Genomic DNA, 15,090 nt, shown 5'->3' on the forward strand with positions numbered 1-15,090 from the left:
GTTTTGTTATATGAGAATATTAAGGTGTATGGTGAAAAGATTCATGTACCTCTAGGGTTAGCTTTCAGAGACTTTCCCCTGGTTATGGAAATGAAGCAAATGATGAACAATTTAAAACATGAGGCACACAGACATTTCCCACAACTAACAAGTATGGTTCAATGGCATGTGCAAAAAAAAGTATAAATCAGTTATGTGGTAAAAACACTTGCTTAATATAGAGAGATGGCTCATGTTCGGGTCCAGCACCCACATGGAAACTCACAATCATCTATATAGCTCAAATTCTAGTAGACCTGACACCTTCCTCTTTGGCACTAAGTATGCAGCTTGTACTCATATATAAATACAGGCAAGACACTCAAAAACATAAACAAAATACATATATCTGAGGGGGGGTTATCAATGGTCATGAGGTCTTAGACAAGTTTATATATGCTGGCCTAAGCATTTTAAGCCATTCACAGGCTTCCTATTTTCTAAGGCTTGGTTCAGATTTTAGCATAACACATCAGAGTGCCCTCAAGATAGGGAACAAGGAAGAAGTTACCCCTGTGATCTTGTTTTTTGTGATAAAATCCATCAATTCAGATACCTTGGACAGGGGATGATGATATCCTTCCATGGTTCTTTCTTGGAGGAATCACCTTAAAGCACAGCCCAGAAGCCCAGGAAGTTATCCCAGTGAGGGTCCATGGTTCACTTCTTTCCCTACAAACCAGTGTTCCTCCAGACTCCCCCTTTAATGAACAGAAAGAACACATGAAAATATTCACAGTTAAGTCCTGGATGTCACCAGTCACATCTAAGTGTCAGCCTTGGGAGTTTGCTCCCATTCACATCACTTACCCAATGGGAACTAAAGTCATGTATCTTTGGCAAACAGATTCTGCTGTAAATAAAAAGAGAAACCAGTGTTCAACAGGATGTGAAATGCAAAAATCACTCTCATTGGGACTCATTAGATTTCCATAACTGTCATCTTACTTGATTCAGTGAAGTTGGTCACATTGTGGTAACCCTGCCTCTAACACCAAAACAAAGATGCATGAAAACAAGGATGGTACCAGGACAGGACAGAGTTCTCTCTCAGAGCAAGCCAACTTTCTCCATGGAAGCCATATGGAATGTATGAAGGGAAAGGAACTTTGGAAGCAGTAGCTCCCCAAAGCACCAGTCAGAGGGAAAGAAAGGCAGAGCCCAAGCTCACTGCCAGGCTGTTATATGATAGGTACTTAGTCATATGCTAGGTACTCAGCTGTATCTAAGTACTTAGCAGCTTTCTGGTCCAATGGGGAGGTAATACACAACATGGCCACACCTGGAGGCAGAAGCAGAGCACTGTACTGCATGTCCCACCATCATGAGGGGAGGCTCCGCTTCTAGTGAAACGGACAAGATTCCTGAGGCTGTAGGGAGAGCTGCAGCTCTCCTACCTGTCTTTGCCAGATGAGTGGATTAACACAATCTCAAGTCAGTTTTAACCAAATAAGATTATAAGTATGAATGGGTGAGATAGAGGACTTTTTGAAAAAGAAATTCACTCAATTTCAGTTAATAGGCAGTTGTGGCCTTTTTCAATTTCTGTGTAAATGTTTGCCCAAAAGGGAAACTCGATATTTATAAAATAATGTTTTGTGAAACTCTTTATTTAGGAAATCACAAAGCCATCTTGAAGCTCTGAGAGAATAAAAACTGTTCATATTTGAAGCATATAATATGTTTGGACATATGTATTCTTGTGAAAATGATTAAACTGTCCTCCACACGTTACTATTACTGGTGGCTAGAGTTGGGGGGGGGCAGCTCCAGAGGTTGACAGGTCCTGAAAGGAGGTAAGGAGTCAGCAAGGGAAGGATGAGCCAGGCCACGGTGGTCGAGAGAATCTTACAGCCTGGCTAGCAGCCAGAGTGCTTTTTTATTTACACAAAATTCAGTAAGGAGGAATAGATTCATGTTGTTTCAAAACATAGATCATATCATTTTTGGTTTTGGACATGTGTTTCACTTCCTCTTGCTCATCTTTTAGTCATCATTGATAAACTATGACAGAACAGAGTTATCTTTCATAATCATTTTCCCTCAAGTTTTGACATCATTGATAAACAGAGTTATCTTTTATAATCATTTTTACTCATTAACCCCAAAACCCAATTTTTAAGAATCTAGAGGCATATGACATCCAGTTCTCAGGCTAATAGCTTTTGTGACTTCAAGGACACTAAAGCAAAACAAAATTTCCAAGCCAGCTCAGGCATATTGCCATGTCCCAAGAAGTGTATTATTAATTCTTAAAGGTCAGAGTGCCCAAGAAAAATCCTCAGGCCAAAGCTGCAGTTATTATTCAAAATTTTGGCACAAAATAAGGTTTATATTATATATAAAATAAAAATAAATAATAAAAACAATATATATATATATATATATATTGTTTTTTTTCGAGACAGGGTTTCTCTGTGTAGCTTTGCACCTTTCCTGGAACTCGCTTTGGAGACCAAGCTTACGTTGAACTCACAGAGATCCACCTGCCTCTGCCTCCTAAGTGCTGGGATTAAAGGCATGCACCACCACCGCCCAGCCTATTTTATATATTTGTAGAAGTTGTATCTATGTCTAATCCTGGCATTCTGTTGTTCCTTGGCCATGTGACACCACAGTGAGTCTGCATGTGCTAACTTTTCCAAGAAAGGGAGGTCCTGACATCTCATTCTTTTATCAACTTTCTACTCCATTCTTTTTTTGTTGTTCTATTTTTTTCTTTATTATTATGTGTTTTAAATTTTATACATCAGCCATGGGTTCCCCTGTCCTCCCCACTCCCAGCCCTACCCTCCCCCCCCCCCCCAGGCCCTCCCCTCCATTCCCATGTCCTCCAGGATCAAGGCACCCCTGGGGATTCATTTAAACCTGGTGGATTCAGTACAGGCAGGTCCTGTCACCTCCTTCCAGACTGAGCAAAGTGTCCCTGTGTAAGCCCAAGGTTTCAAACAGCCAGCTCATGCACTAAGGACAGATCCTGGTCTCACAGACTGGGTGCCTCCCAAGCAGATCAAGCTATTCAATTGTCTCACTTATCCAGAGGGTCTGCTCCAGCTGGGGGCTTCACAGCCTTTGGTTCATAATTCATGTGCTTCCATTCATTTGGATATTTGTCCCTGTGCTTTTCCAAATCTTGGATTCAACAATTCACACTCTTGCAGACCTTCCTCTTTCTCGACAGTTGGATACCGGGGCCTGGCTAAGGATCTCTGCACCCACTTCCATCAGTTATTGGATGAGAGTTCCAGCACAACTGTTAGGGTGTTTAGTCATCTGATCACCAGACTAGGTCAGATCAGGCTTTCTCTCAACCATTGCCAGCAGGCTACAGAGGATGTATCATTGTGGATTTTTGGGGACCTCTCCAGCACTCTGCCTATTCCTGTTCTCATCTGGTCTTCATTTATCATGGTCTGTTATTCCTAGTTCTCCCTTTCTGTTCTTGATCCAGCTGGGATCTCCTGCTCCCCTAAGCTCTCTTTCCCTCAAATCTTGCCCTTCATTACTCCCACTGTTGTCCAGGTTGTTCATGTAGATCTCATCCATTTCTCTGTCATTGGGTGATCCTTGGGTCTTTCCTAGGTCCCGTTTTCTAGGTAGCCTCCCTGGAGTTGTGTAGCAGTCTAGTCATCTTTGTTTTACATCTAGTATCCTACTATGAGTGAGTACATACCATGTTTGTCCTTCTGAGTCTGGGTTACCTCACTCAGGATGATTTTTTTAGATCCATCCATTTGCCTGCAAACCTCATGTTGTCATTGTTTTTCTCTGCTGAGTAGTACTTCATTGTGTATATGTACCATATTTTCTTTATCCATTCTTCAGTTGAAGGGCATCTAGATTGTTTCCAGGTTCTGGCTATTACAAAAAAAGCTGATACGAACATAGCTGAACAAATGCCCTTGTGGTATGATTGAGCATTCCTTGGGTATATGCCCAAGAGTGCTATAGCTGGGTCTTGGGGGAGATGGATTCCCAATTTTCTAAGGAAGCACCATATTGATTTCCAAAGTGGCTGTACAAGCTTGCATTCCCACCAGCTGTGGAGGAGAGTTCTCCTTGCTCCACATCCTCTCCAGCATAAGCTGTCTTCTGTGCTTTTGATCTTAGCCATTCTGACAGGTGTAAGGTGGTATCTCAGAGTCATTTTGATTTGCATTTCCTGGATAATTAGGGATGTTGAGCAATTCCTTAAATGTCTTTCAGCCATTTGAATTTCCTCTGTGGAGAATTCTCTGTTTAGTTCTATAACCCATTTTTTAATTGGACTGTTGGGCATTTTGATGTCTAATTTCTTAAGTTCTTTATATATTCTGAATATCAGCCCTCTGTCAGATGTGGGATTGGTGAAGACCTTTTCCCATTCTGTAGGCTGTCGCTTTGTCTTGTTGACCGTGTCCTTTGCTCTACAAAAGCTTCTCAGTTTCAGCAGGTCACATTGATTGATTGTTTCTCTCAGTGTCTGTGCTACTGGTGTTATTTTTAGAAAGTGATCTCCAGTGCCAATGAATTCAAGAGTATTCCTACTTACTCTACTATCAGGTTCAGAGTAGCTGGATTTATGTTGAGGTCTTTGACCCACTTGGATTTAAGTTTTGTGCATGGTGACAGATATGGATCTATTTGCAGCCTTCTACACATTGACATCCAGTTATGCCAGCACCATTTGTTAAAGATGCTTTCTTTTTTCCATTGTACATTTTTGGCTTCTTTGTCAAAAATTATATGTTCATAGGTGTGCGGGTTAATGTCAGGGTCTTCAATTCGATTCCATTGGTCCACATGTCGGTTTTTATGCCAGTACCAAGCTGTTTTTATTATGGTAGCTCTATAGTAGAGCTTGAGGTCGGGGATTGTGATGCCCCCAGAGGTTGTTTTATTGTACAGGATTCTTTTGGCTATCCTGGGTTTTTTGTTTTTCCATATGAAGTTGAGTATTATTCTTTCCAGGTATGTGAAGAATTGTGTTGGTAATTTGATGGGGATTGCATTGAATCTGTAGATTGCTTTTGGTAAGATGGCCATTTTTACTATTTTAATCCTGCCTATCCATGAGCATGGGAGATCTTTCCATTTTCTGACATCTTCTTCAATTTCTTTTTTCAGGGACTTAAAGTTCTTGTCATATAGGTCCTTCACATGCTTAGTTAGCATAACCCCAAGGTATTTTATATCATTTGTGGCTGTTGTAAAGGGTGATGTATCTCAGCCTGTTTGTCTACTGTATATAGGAGGGCTACTGATTTTTTTGAGTTGATCTTGTATCCTGCAATGTTGCTGAAGGTTTTTATTAGCTGTATCAGTTCCTTGGTTGAATTTTTGGGGTCACTCATGTATACTAACATGTCATGTGCAAATAGGGAGAGCTTGACTTCTTCCTTTCCAATTTGTATCCCCTTAATCTCTTTATGTTGTCTTATAGCTCTGGCTAGAACTTCAAGTACTATATTGAATAAGTAGGGGGAGAGGGGACAGCCTTCCCTTGTTCCTGATTTTAGTGGTATTGCTTTGAGTTTCTCTCCATTTAATTTGATGTTGGCTGTTGGCTTGCTGTAGATTGCCTTTATTATGTTTAGGTATGTTCCCTGTATTCCTGATCACTCCAAGACCTTTATCATGAAGGGGTGTTGGATTTTGTCAAATGCCTTTTCTGCATCTAGTGAGATGATCATGTGGTTTTTTTCTTTGAGTTTGTTTATATGGTGCATTACACTGACGGACTTTCGTATGTTGAACCACCCTTGCATCCCTGGGATGAAGCCTACTTGATCATGGTGGATAATTGTTTTGATGTGTTCTTGAGGTCTGTTTGCCAGAATTTTATTGAGTATTTTTGCATCAATGTTCATGAGGGAGATCGGTCTGTAGTTCTCTTTCTTTGTTGCATCTTTGTTTGGTTTAGGAATCAGGGTAATTGTAGCCTCATAGAAGGAGTTTGGTAATATACCTTCTGCTTCTATTGTGTGGAACAATTTAAAGAGTATTGGTATTAAGTCTTCTTTGAAGATCTGGTAGAATTCTGCAGTGAAACCATCAGGTCCAGGGCTTTTTTTTGGTTGGGAAACTTTTAATGACTGATTCTATTTCCTTAGGGATTATTGGACTATTTAAATGGTTTATCTGGTCTTGATTTAACTTAGGTATGTGGTACCTATCTAGAAAATTATCCATTTCTTTTAGATTTTCCAGTTTTGTGGAGTAGATGTTTTTGAAGTATGACCTGATGATTCTCTGGATTTCCTCAATGTCTGTTGTTATGTCCCCCTTTTCATTTCTGATTTTGTTAATTTGGATGCTCTCTCTCTGTCTTTTGGTTAGTTTGGATAAGGGCTTGTCTAGAACCAACCCTTTGTTTCATTAATCCTTTGTATTGTTCTCTTTATTTCTATTTTATTGATTTCAGCTCTCAATTTGATAATTTCCTGGCGTCTGTTCCTCCTGGGAGACTTTGCTTCTTCCTGTTCAAGGGCTTTCAGGTGTGCTGTCAAGTCACTAGCGTGAGATTTCTCCAGCTTCTTTATGTGGGCATTCAGTGCTATGAATTTCCCTCTTAGCACTGCTTTCATAGTATCCCATAAGTCTGGGTATGTGGTGTATTCATTTTCATTGATCTCTAGGAAGTCTTTAATTTCTTTCTTTATTTCTTCCTTAACCCATTGGTGATTCAGTTGAGCATTATTCAGTTTCCATGAGATTGTAGGTTTTCTGTAGTTTGTGTTGTTGACATCTAACTTGGTGGTCTGATAGAACACAGGAGGTTATTCCAGTTGTTTTGTATCTGTTGAGATTTGCTTTGTGGCCAAGTATGTGGTGATTTTAGAGACATTTTGGGTCATGACTTTGTTGGTTCTAGTGTTTTCTTTGACTGATGAATCTAGTTCTTCTACTGTATCTTCAACACCAGAGATCCTCTCTTCCATCTCTTGCATTCTGTTGGTTATACTTGCCTCTGAAGTTCCTGTTTGTTTACTCAGATTTTCTATTTCCAACATTCCTTCTGCTAGGTCTTCTTCATTTTTTCTATTTCCCTCTTCAGATCTTGGATTGTCTCCCTTGCTTTTTCATGATTTTCATTCAAGGATTTATTGTTTTCTTCTGCTTTAATTGTTCTTTCCTCTAGTTTTTTATAGCGTTCTTCCCATTTTTTGTTTGTCTGTTCCTCTACTTTATTTTTGATTTCTTCTATATAAGGCTCTAGCCTCTTCATGATGTTACTTATAAGGTTGTTTTCTTCTTCTTCTTCTTCTTCTTCTTCTTCTTCTTCTTCTTCTTCTTCTTCTTCTTCTTCTTCTTCTTCTTCCATTCTGTGATGTTCAGGTCTAGCTGTTGGAGAAGGGCTAGGTTCTGGTGATGCTGTATTGCTCTTTATTTTGTTGTATGTACTTCTGCCTTGACGTCTGCCCATCTCCTCTTGTGTTCGTTCTTGGTCTTATCAGTGTACTTGGTCCAGAGAGAGTTGACAGATTTAGGAAGCCTCTCTCTGGTCCAGATGGAAGCTCTGGGCCAGATGGGAGTGCTGGTCCAGATGAGAGTGCTGGCCGGATAGGAGCTGGGGGGCTGGACTCTGAGTCATGGGAAGTCCCTGATGTCTCCTTATTTTGTCCAGATGGGAGCTCCTCTTGTCCAGATGGGAGTTCCTCTGGGAGTTCCAGGGCAGGATGGAAGCTTGGGGCTGGTCTCTGATTCTCAGGAAGTGGCTGGGGTCTCCAGCAGATGGGTGTGGGGGTAGGGTGTGGAGACTGCAGTGTCTGCCTGCAGTCTTGGAAAAGGGGAGCCTTCCCGCAGGAAACTGGGGCCAAGTTGGTCAGGTCCTCCCGGAGTGGCCTGTGTCCAGTGGTGGGACCCAGGGGCAGTTGCCTCTCTGGCTATAACCCCAGACACTCACCTCTGGTCCAGATGGGAGTTCCGGGGCGGACGGGAGCTGGGGGTTGGTCTCTGAGTCTCAGGAAGTGGCCTGTTTAATTCTATTTTTTAAGCAGAACCATGTTGGTACATTCCAAAAGTGTCTCAACTCCACACATCCTCAGACTGAAAGCCTCTGAGTCCTCATCCGAATGAGTCTTAGCTGAACTTCTACTCCATACTTTGCCCATCAATATAAGTCTCTGTGTAGGGCTGAGGTAACTTCAGCTAATCTAATTTTGACACTGTATATGCCATGTAATTGCCTGAGTGTACAGTGGAAAGAGGCTTGCAATCTGATATGTGGCCAACTCTTCTAGTCCACCGAATCTTGTTGACTTTTAAAAGTTTACTTTGTTTTGATTATCTTGTTCCTGGGTAAGTTCAGGACAGACATTTCAAGAATGTTTCATAGCCTCATAAAGAGACCTCTGGCTTCTTTATGTGTGTCACAACCTACAAGGCATAAGGATATTTCCCTAAAAGCGGGAGGGGTAGTATGGTCTGTCCTGGGGAAGCTTAGAAGTGGCATTCCTGGGAGAAGGCATAAATGATTCACAAGAAATTTTCCATCAATCCAATATCCCCAAATTGTGAAAATATTAAAAGTCCCTCAAATGTGCAGCAGGTGGAGATGAAAACCAAAGGTGGCATGGCGGCCATCATGTGGCTCAGCTTTGCTGGATCTTTGTCAAGCAGCTGTGCTGGCCTTATGACTTTTGCCACTCCTATCAGATATGGCTGTGCCATGGAGTGACAGTCTGTTCCCCCAGCACACTCACAGCACACCATCCATTAGGATTTACATCAGCTGCTGTGTGTCAGTCCCCAGAACTTATGCCTTGTATGACTGTGTGAGACCCTGGCACTTACCTTCTGGTTCTTGGCTTAACTTTATAAAGCACTACAGTATTAAAGATGGAAGGGTTTCAGTTTCCTGCTTACTCTCTTACCCTTTAAGTAGCAACATCACTGGTCTTTACTTTGTCTGACAAACCAAAGCAAAATGACTGCAGCATTTGGATGTGGTGGTGCACACCTTTAGTCCCAGCACCTGGGAAGCAGATGCAGGTAGATCATGCAGGGGACAGCCTGGTCTGCAGAATGAGTTCCAGGACTACCAGAGGCTACACAGAGAAACCTTGACTCAAAACAACAGCCCCTCTTAATAAAAAAAAAAAAAAAAAAAGACAGAAGCAGAAACCTTGTGAACAGCCTCTTTGAATGTGTGAAACAGCTATGGGGGAGGCAGTCTTCACTTGGTGAACAATGAGAAAGGAAGCAAAGGATAAATTTGTTACTCAAGGTCAACACACCATGCCTACTTTCTCTGGACATATAGATTCCTGGAAAATGCATTAAGTACTTTTAGGGGGCTGGAGAGATGGCTCAGGAGTTAAGCACATTGGCTGCACTTCTAGAGGATTAGGGTTCAGTTCCCAGCACCCACATGGCAACTCACAATTGCCTAACTCCAGTTCCAGGAGAACTGATGCCCTCTTCTGGCCTCTCACATACACATACAATAAATCTTTCCTTTTTTAAAAATGAGTACTTAAAACATAGAAAGCAATGGATGTCACTGTTCTGACTTAATATCCACCAATTATTGAGCCTTTACAGGTACTAATTCTGGGGAGTGCAGATTCCAGGCCAGTTTCCCTGCTTTTCACATCAGACACCTGGATTCCACACCTCAGTGCTGCTGGAACCCCACACAGGTGGCTATACTCACATATACAGCCTGTGTTTCAGGCTTTACTTTGTCAAGATTTCAGCCAGATTCCCCAGGCCTGGCATAGAAGCTCTAAGTCACTCAGCTTTAAAAATCCCCCTTAACTTTCTTGAGATTCTTACAAGAACACCCCACAGCCAACACAGGCCCCATGCTGCCCTAACAAGAGAAGGCCCAGGACAGGAGAGACCAGCCCTGCCTCTGACACTAGATTTAGTTAGAGAACTGAGTCTGCACTGAAGGTACCAGGACCTCTAGGCTCTAAGGAGGAGACACCTTAGAAGAAAGCCCCAAACTCCCAGTTCAGAGCATTTCACCAGTTCCTGGGCCCATACTGGCCACAACCATAGGAAATTCAGAGCAAACCATGGAGATGTGAGCCTTGAGGGGCCTTTACTCACCTAGGTTCTGGGAGTTACGGGGCAGCAGCAGCAGCAGTCCATGCCTGGGCAAAAGCTCCACGGTCTCCACAAGATCTCTGAGTTCTCCTTGCCCACAGACTGCTGATAACAAGTGAGGAAGGTGAGCTGAAACTGCTGCTTTGGTTCTCTCAGGACATTATAGGCTGTACCTGTTGCAATTCCGGGTTCAGGTGTCCCTCATGGTCATCTGCTTTACTATTGCCCTGGTCATTCTGGATTTCCCAGTGCCTCTTGCTCCCATCTGGCCCTGGGAGAGGTGTTCCCATGGCAGGAGGTCCCTCTGCAAGGGCCTTGCAACAGATCTGAGGAACAAGGTGGTTATTGCCTTGGAAAGCTTAGACCAATAAAATCTGCAGGCTAGAGTAGGATGCAGAGATGGTGGCATTGGACCCAGGAATCCATGCTAGATGCAAGCAAGCACTTCTAAAAACAGGAGATTCAACACTTAAGTACTTTTGAGCTTCTAAGAAACCTGTCCAAGCTCTTGACCCTCAAGAAAGTTTACATTCACTACTTTCCTGGGTTGCAGTATTTACCATCAGCTTCAAAAGCCAGAGCCAATGCTGTGTGATCTGTTGTTTACCCTAAGTACAATTAATTCATTGGTCAGATACCCTGTCAGTATTTTCTCCATCAATATTGTATGGCAATAAGCCTGAGGATGGGAAAGGAACAAAAACTAGACTATTAGTGAACTTATGTTTAATTAGACTTAAAGGGCAAGCCTAAGAGGACACTCTGAGTGTATTAACAATCCTGGGCTCCTCTGCCCAGGGCTCCACTGTCTCTTGAAGTTGGGAGGGCAGACAAGTGGAATCAGACACATGTACTGGGAAGCAAAAGACACTCAAAATGGTAAGCACAGGTGCAAGCACCCAAAGACTACAGTGGGGTGTCTTTCTGTATGCTGTGAATGTGTGTGGCTCCCACTGGATAATATATAAAACTGTTTTAGCTTGTGACAGGAAAGCTTATAGTTAGGTGGGAAATCCAAGTAGAATACAGAGAGAAGGGCAGAGTCAAGAGAGATGCCAGCCACCACTGAAGGAGCAACAAGATGCCAGCAGACCAGTAATGCCATGGCCATGTGGCAACATATAGATGAATAGGAATGGGTTAATTTAAGATGAAAGAGCTAGCTAGCAGGAAGCTAAAGCCATAGGCCACACAGTTTGTAATTAATAATAAGCCTCTGTGTGTTTACTTGGGACCAAGTGGCTGCGGGACCAGGCAGGACACAGGAAAACATCCAACAACAAAAGAGTGTTATTTGATTTTTATGATCCAAGTCCAGAGAAATGAGGGCTGTGGCAGAGCTGGTAAAATATTCAACTTTCCCACTTGTATCTCCTCTTGGAGGCACCCCAGTGTGGACTGGCTGGCTGGCGGCCCACTGAGTCTTTCCTCCCAGAGTTCTGCTTTCTTTCTCCAGTGTCATGAAGATTGCCCACTAAGCCCTCATGCTCACCCCAGGTGCATACTGTTTTCCAATGAAGCTCAAAGTCCCACACAGACTCAACACTATTTTTCAGTTAAGCGATGATATAGAACCCACCCCAAAGCCTTTGGAGTAAAGCCATGTCGGCAGTGGGGCACCTGTGCTGTGTAGTAACTGCAGGGGCACAATGACCCAGGTCTGCCCATGCCATGCTGACAGTCTCTCCGAGTGGTTCTCGGACCTTATCCCCTCCCTCTCCCACATGTGGTCCACATAGCTTTGTCTATGTCATATGTATGGTTCCTTCCATACAGCTGGGCACAGTCTCATTCCTTGTTACTGTACAGCCTACTTTGTTACCAGAATTGAAAGCCCTTGGTCTTATGGGAAACTTTACCCTAATGTAGAGAATTCATCCAGTGCAGGCTCACCATAACAAAGCATTTCCATTCATGGGAAAATGAATTATAATACAGAGTGGCACATGGCTAGTTAACTTCAGATCTACTAATAAGATAATGCATGGCAAGTAGAAACTGTCTATGGTAGTGGAGAAACAGTCCAGGGATACTTAAAATAACAGAACATGTAGATAAATGAAAGAAGGAAAGAACATTCGTCTCAGGGAGTTGACTGGCCTGCCCTGGAGTGAAGTTGTGGCACATGAACTTGTGGCCTTTGATTTTTGACACATCTTCCCTAGAGTAGCAATTTGCTATTCAAAAAGTGTGACTATACTCTTGCGCTCTCCTAAGTTTGATTATCAGCACAAGACCAAAGTAGGAGGAATTGTGATGCCCTATCCTCCCCAAGGATATAAGGGTAGTTAATGATTGCTGGGGGTCAGGAGAGACAATCTTTTCCTGTGGTATAGCTTCTACTGTTGAGGTTCCCTGCCCCTGTCAACAACCCTGAGTAAACATGCCAGGTCACCAAAGAAAAAGTGTGATTGAGTGGTGGAAAAAAATCTAGCAGCTACTGATGAAATGGAGGACTAAAGGAAGGGTTTTTCCTTGTTTTAAATGGAGATTGTGGAGTTTTCTCCCCTTTTGTGCTAGTGACTGAGTGCTTGTGTCTCCACCCATTAGTGAACTTTAAGACAGAGTCTGTAAAAGCCAGCAAATGGAGGTTAGTGGAGAGGACGAAGTCTTGAGCCCAGAGAGACACTTGGTCCAGGTACAGCAGTGGATGGAGTACAGGGTATTGGGGGAACCCTTGCCTTCTAACTTCTATTTGTACCATAAAGGCCCAAGGGCACCTACCAAGCAGGCAGAGTTTAGCCTGGAGGTAGAGTCTGGTGTGGGTGAGAAGAGTACTGTGTGGCCTGAAAGATGATGGATAGACGGTCTTTGCTTTTGAAGTTCAGGCACTAGCAAAATGGCTATTGGTGGGTTCTAATCAGAGTACTTCAGAGACTGAGGCCAGACAGAATTCTTATTTTACTATGTTTTATATAAAATAGACATTTACATAAATTTTATTTTTTGAAAGACTTAGGCAAAGTATACAGTAAGACTTAAACAGAGAAATATTTTAAGCAGCATAGCAAAAATAACACAGGTGTACATTTATATACAACCAACCAAAATAGGAACGTTGAGCAGTAGGGACAAAGGACAAAGTCCTGACAGCAAACACAGTGACTTCCACATATCTCTGGCTCCTACAGACACCTCAGTTCCCTAGGAGAAGACATTATCTTTTCTCCCAGGAAACTGACAGGGTCACCACAAGGACTTTGAGCATGACTGTAAAGTATGAGTCACTACTACTGTGGTAACACACTTAGGCAGCTCAGTCTTTCCAGAGTTGTTTGTCTGCATGTTTCCTTGTGGTTGTCAGTAAGAACAGTCAGGAATAATACCATCATCTTCACAGATGCATGGTGCCTTTTAGTGCATTTTGGAGGCTCATGGTATTCCTGGAAACACTGGACAGGGCAGTGCTTCATGGGTGACTGAGACTCGGACTAACCTGCGCTTGTGAAGTAACTCCTTAGAGTGACGCTAGAATTAGAACTTGGGAGCACTAATCTTGAACTAGTGTGTCCCCACAATGGGCAGGCCAGCAGCTAAAGGATATGCACAGCAGGAACTTCCAGACTCACTACAAATACAAACTGTTGCCCTTGACAAGGAGGTGATATCCCAGACCTCTGCATGCAGACATTTCCAGTTAGGAATGACTGGCAACCCGTATTTTCACTCAGATCAGGGCTGTGTATTATGAGGTGTTGGGTTTTTGTTTTGTTTTGTTTTCAGTTACATGCCCTGATGGTTTTAATTGGAAGAGCCCTGGTGATGAAAATTGACTATTTTAACATGAACCAATTGATGGCTCCAGATATTTTATCCATCCTATGGTCCCACTCTAATATGAAGCCATGTTTTGTACTATGGTTACTTTATTTCAGAACAAAGAACTCACAGAGACAAAAATATTAGAAATGTTTTCAGAACTATACAATATGCTTTGCATTGAAAACTGAGAACAATGGTAAGAATCGAAATATTTCCGATATTGGTTTTTGGTTTTCTAAAATCTTAGCTTATACAGCTGCAGTCTGAAAGAAAGGTTTGACAGACGTTTACATTTTTTAAATGTAAAAGGATGGCATTTAGATACTTGGGTTTTGCTGTATTTGGGTGATGCCAGCCTACAATCAAAGGTGTGATTTGAAAACAAGAAAAGGAAACAGCCTACCTCTACCATAGCTACATGCTCTTGATGTCAATATTAATCTGAAGGTTTAGTGTTCCCTGGGTGGATCCACCACAGACAAGAGCAGGCAGTTTTGACTGTGATTATTATTATTATTATTATTATTATTATTATTATTATTATTTGAGCTGAGGATTGAACCCAGGGCCTTGCACTTGCCAGGCAAGCACTCTACCACTGAGCTAAATCCCCAACCCGATTATTTTTTGTTTGTTGGTTGGTTGGTTTGATTTGACTTTTTGAGACAGGGTCTCTATGTGTAGCCCTGGCTGTCCTAGAATTTGCTTTGTTGTAGACTACGCTGGTCTCAAACTCAAAGATCTGCCTGTCTCTGCCTCCTGAGTGCTGGGACTAAAGTTGTGCACCACTACATTCAGCTCATCAAAAATAGGTTTTAGTAAGTGCAATCAAGAACTAAATAACAAAGCCCCAGTGTCTGTGTGCCAGGCAGAAAAAGACAAACTCTGTGCCATGGACACCTTCTAAGAGTAAAAAGATATCAGGTTTTTTGTTTATTTCTTATCCTTGGCATCTTGCCTGGTGTGTACAAATGGCAAGGTGGTGCCTCTCGATTTGACACCCAAGCATTTTCTAAATAGAAGGGACAAATTATGGTACAGTTGCCACAAGCATAAAGCCACCCTATTCAGCCACCTGCTGGTCAGTCTAGGAATAATGGCCTTGACTCAGCCTTTAGAATTCTTTGGCTCATTTTAGTCCAGTAGCTAGAAATAAAAATTTCATGATAATACCCACATCTCCTTGGTAGAAGTCATAGGCCTTGTTTAAGGTAGTCATCCCTGCAGGACTTTGCTGGCACCAGAAAGCTCATC

Source organism: Onychomys torridus, chromosome 3 (genome assembly GCF_903995425.1).
Source record: "Onychomys torridus chromosome 3, mOncTor1.1, whole genome shotgun sequence".
Classification (NCBI taxonomy): domain Eukaryota; kingdom Metazoa; phylum Chordata; class Mammalia; order Rodentia; family Cricetidae; genus Onychomys; species Onychomys torridus.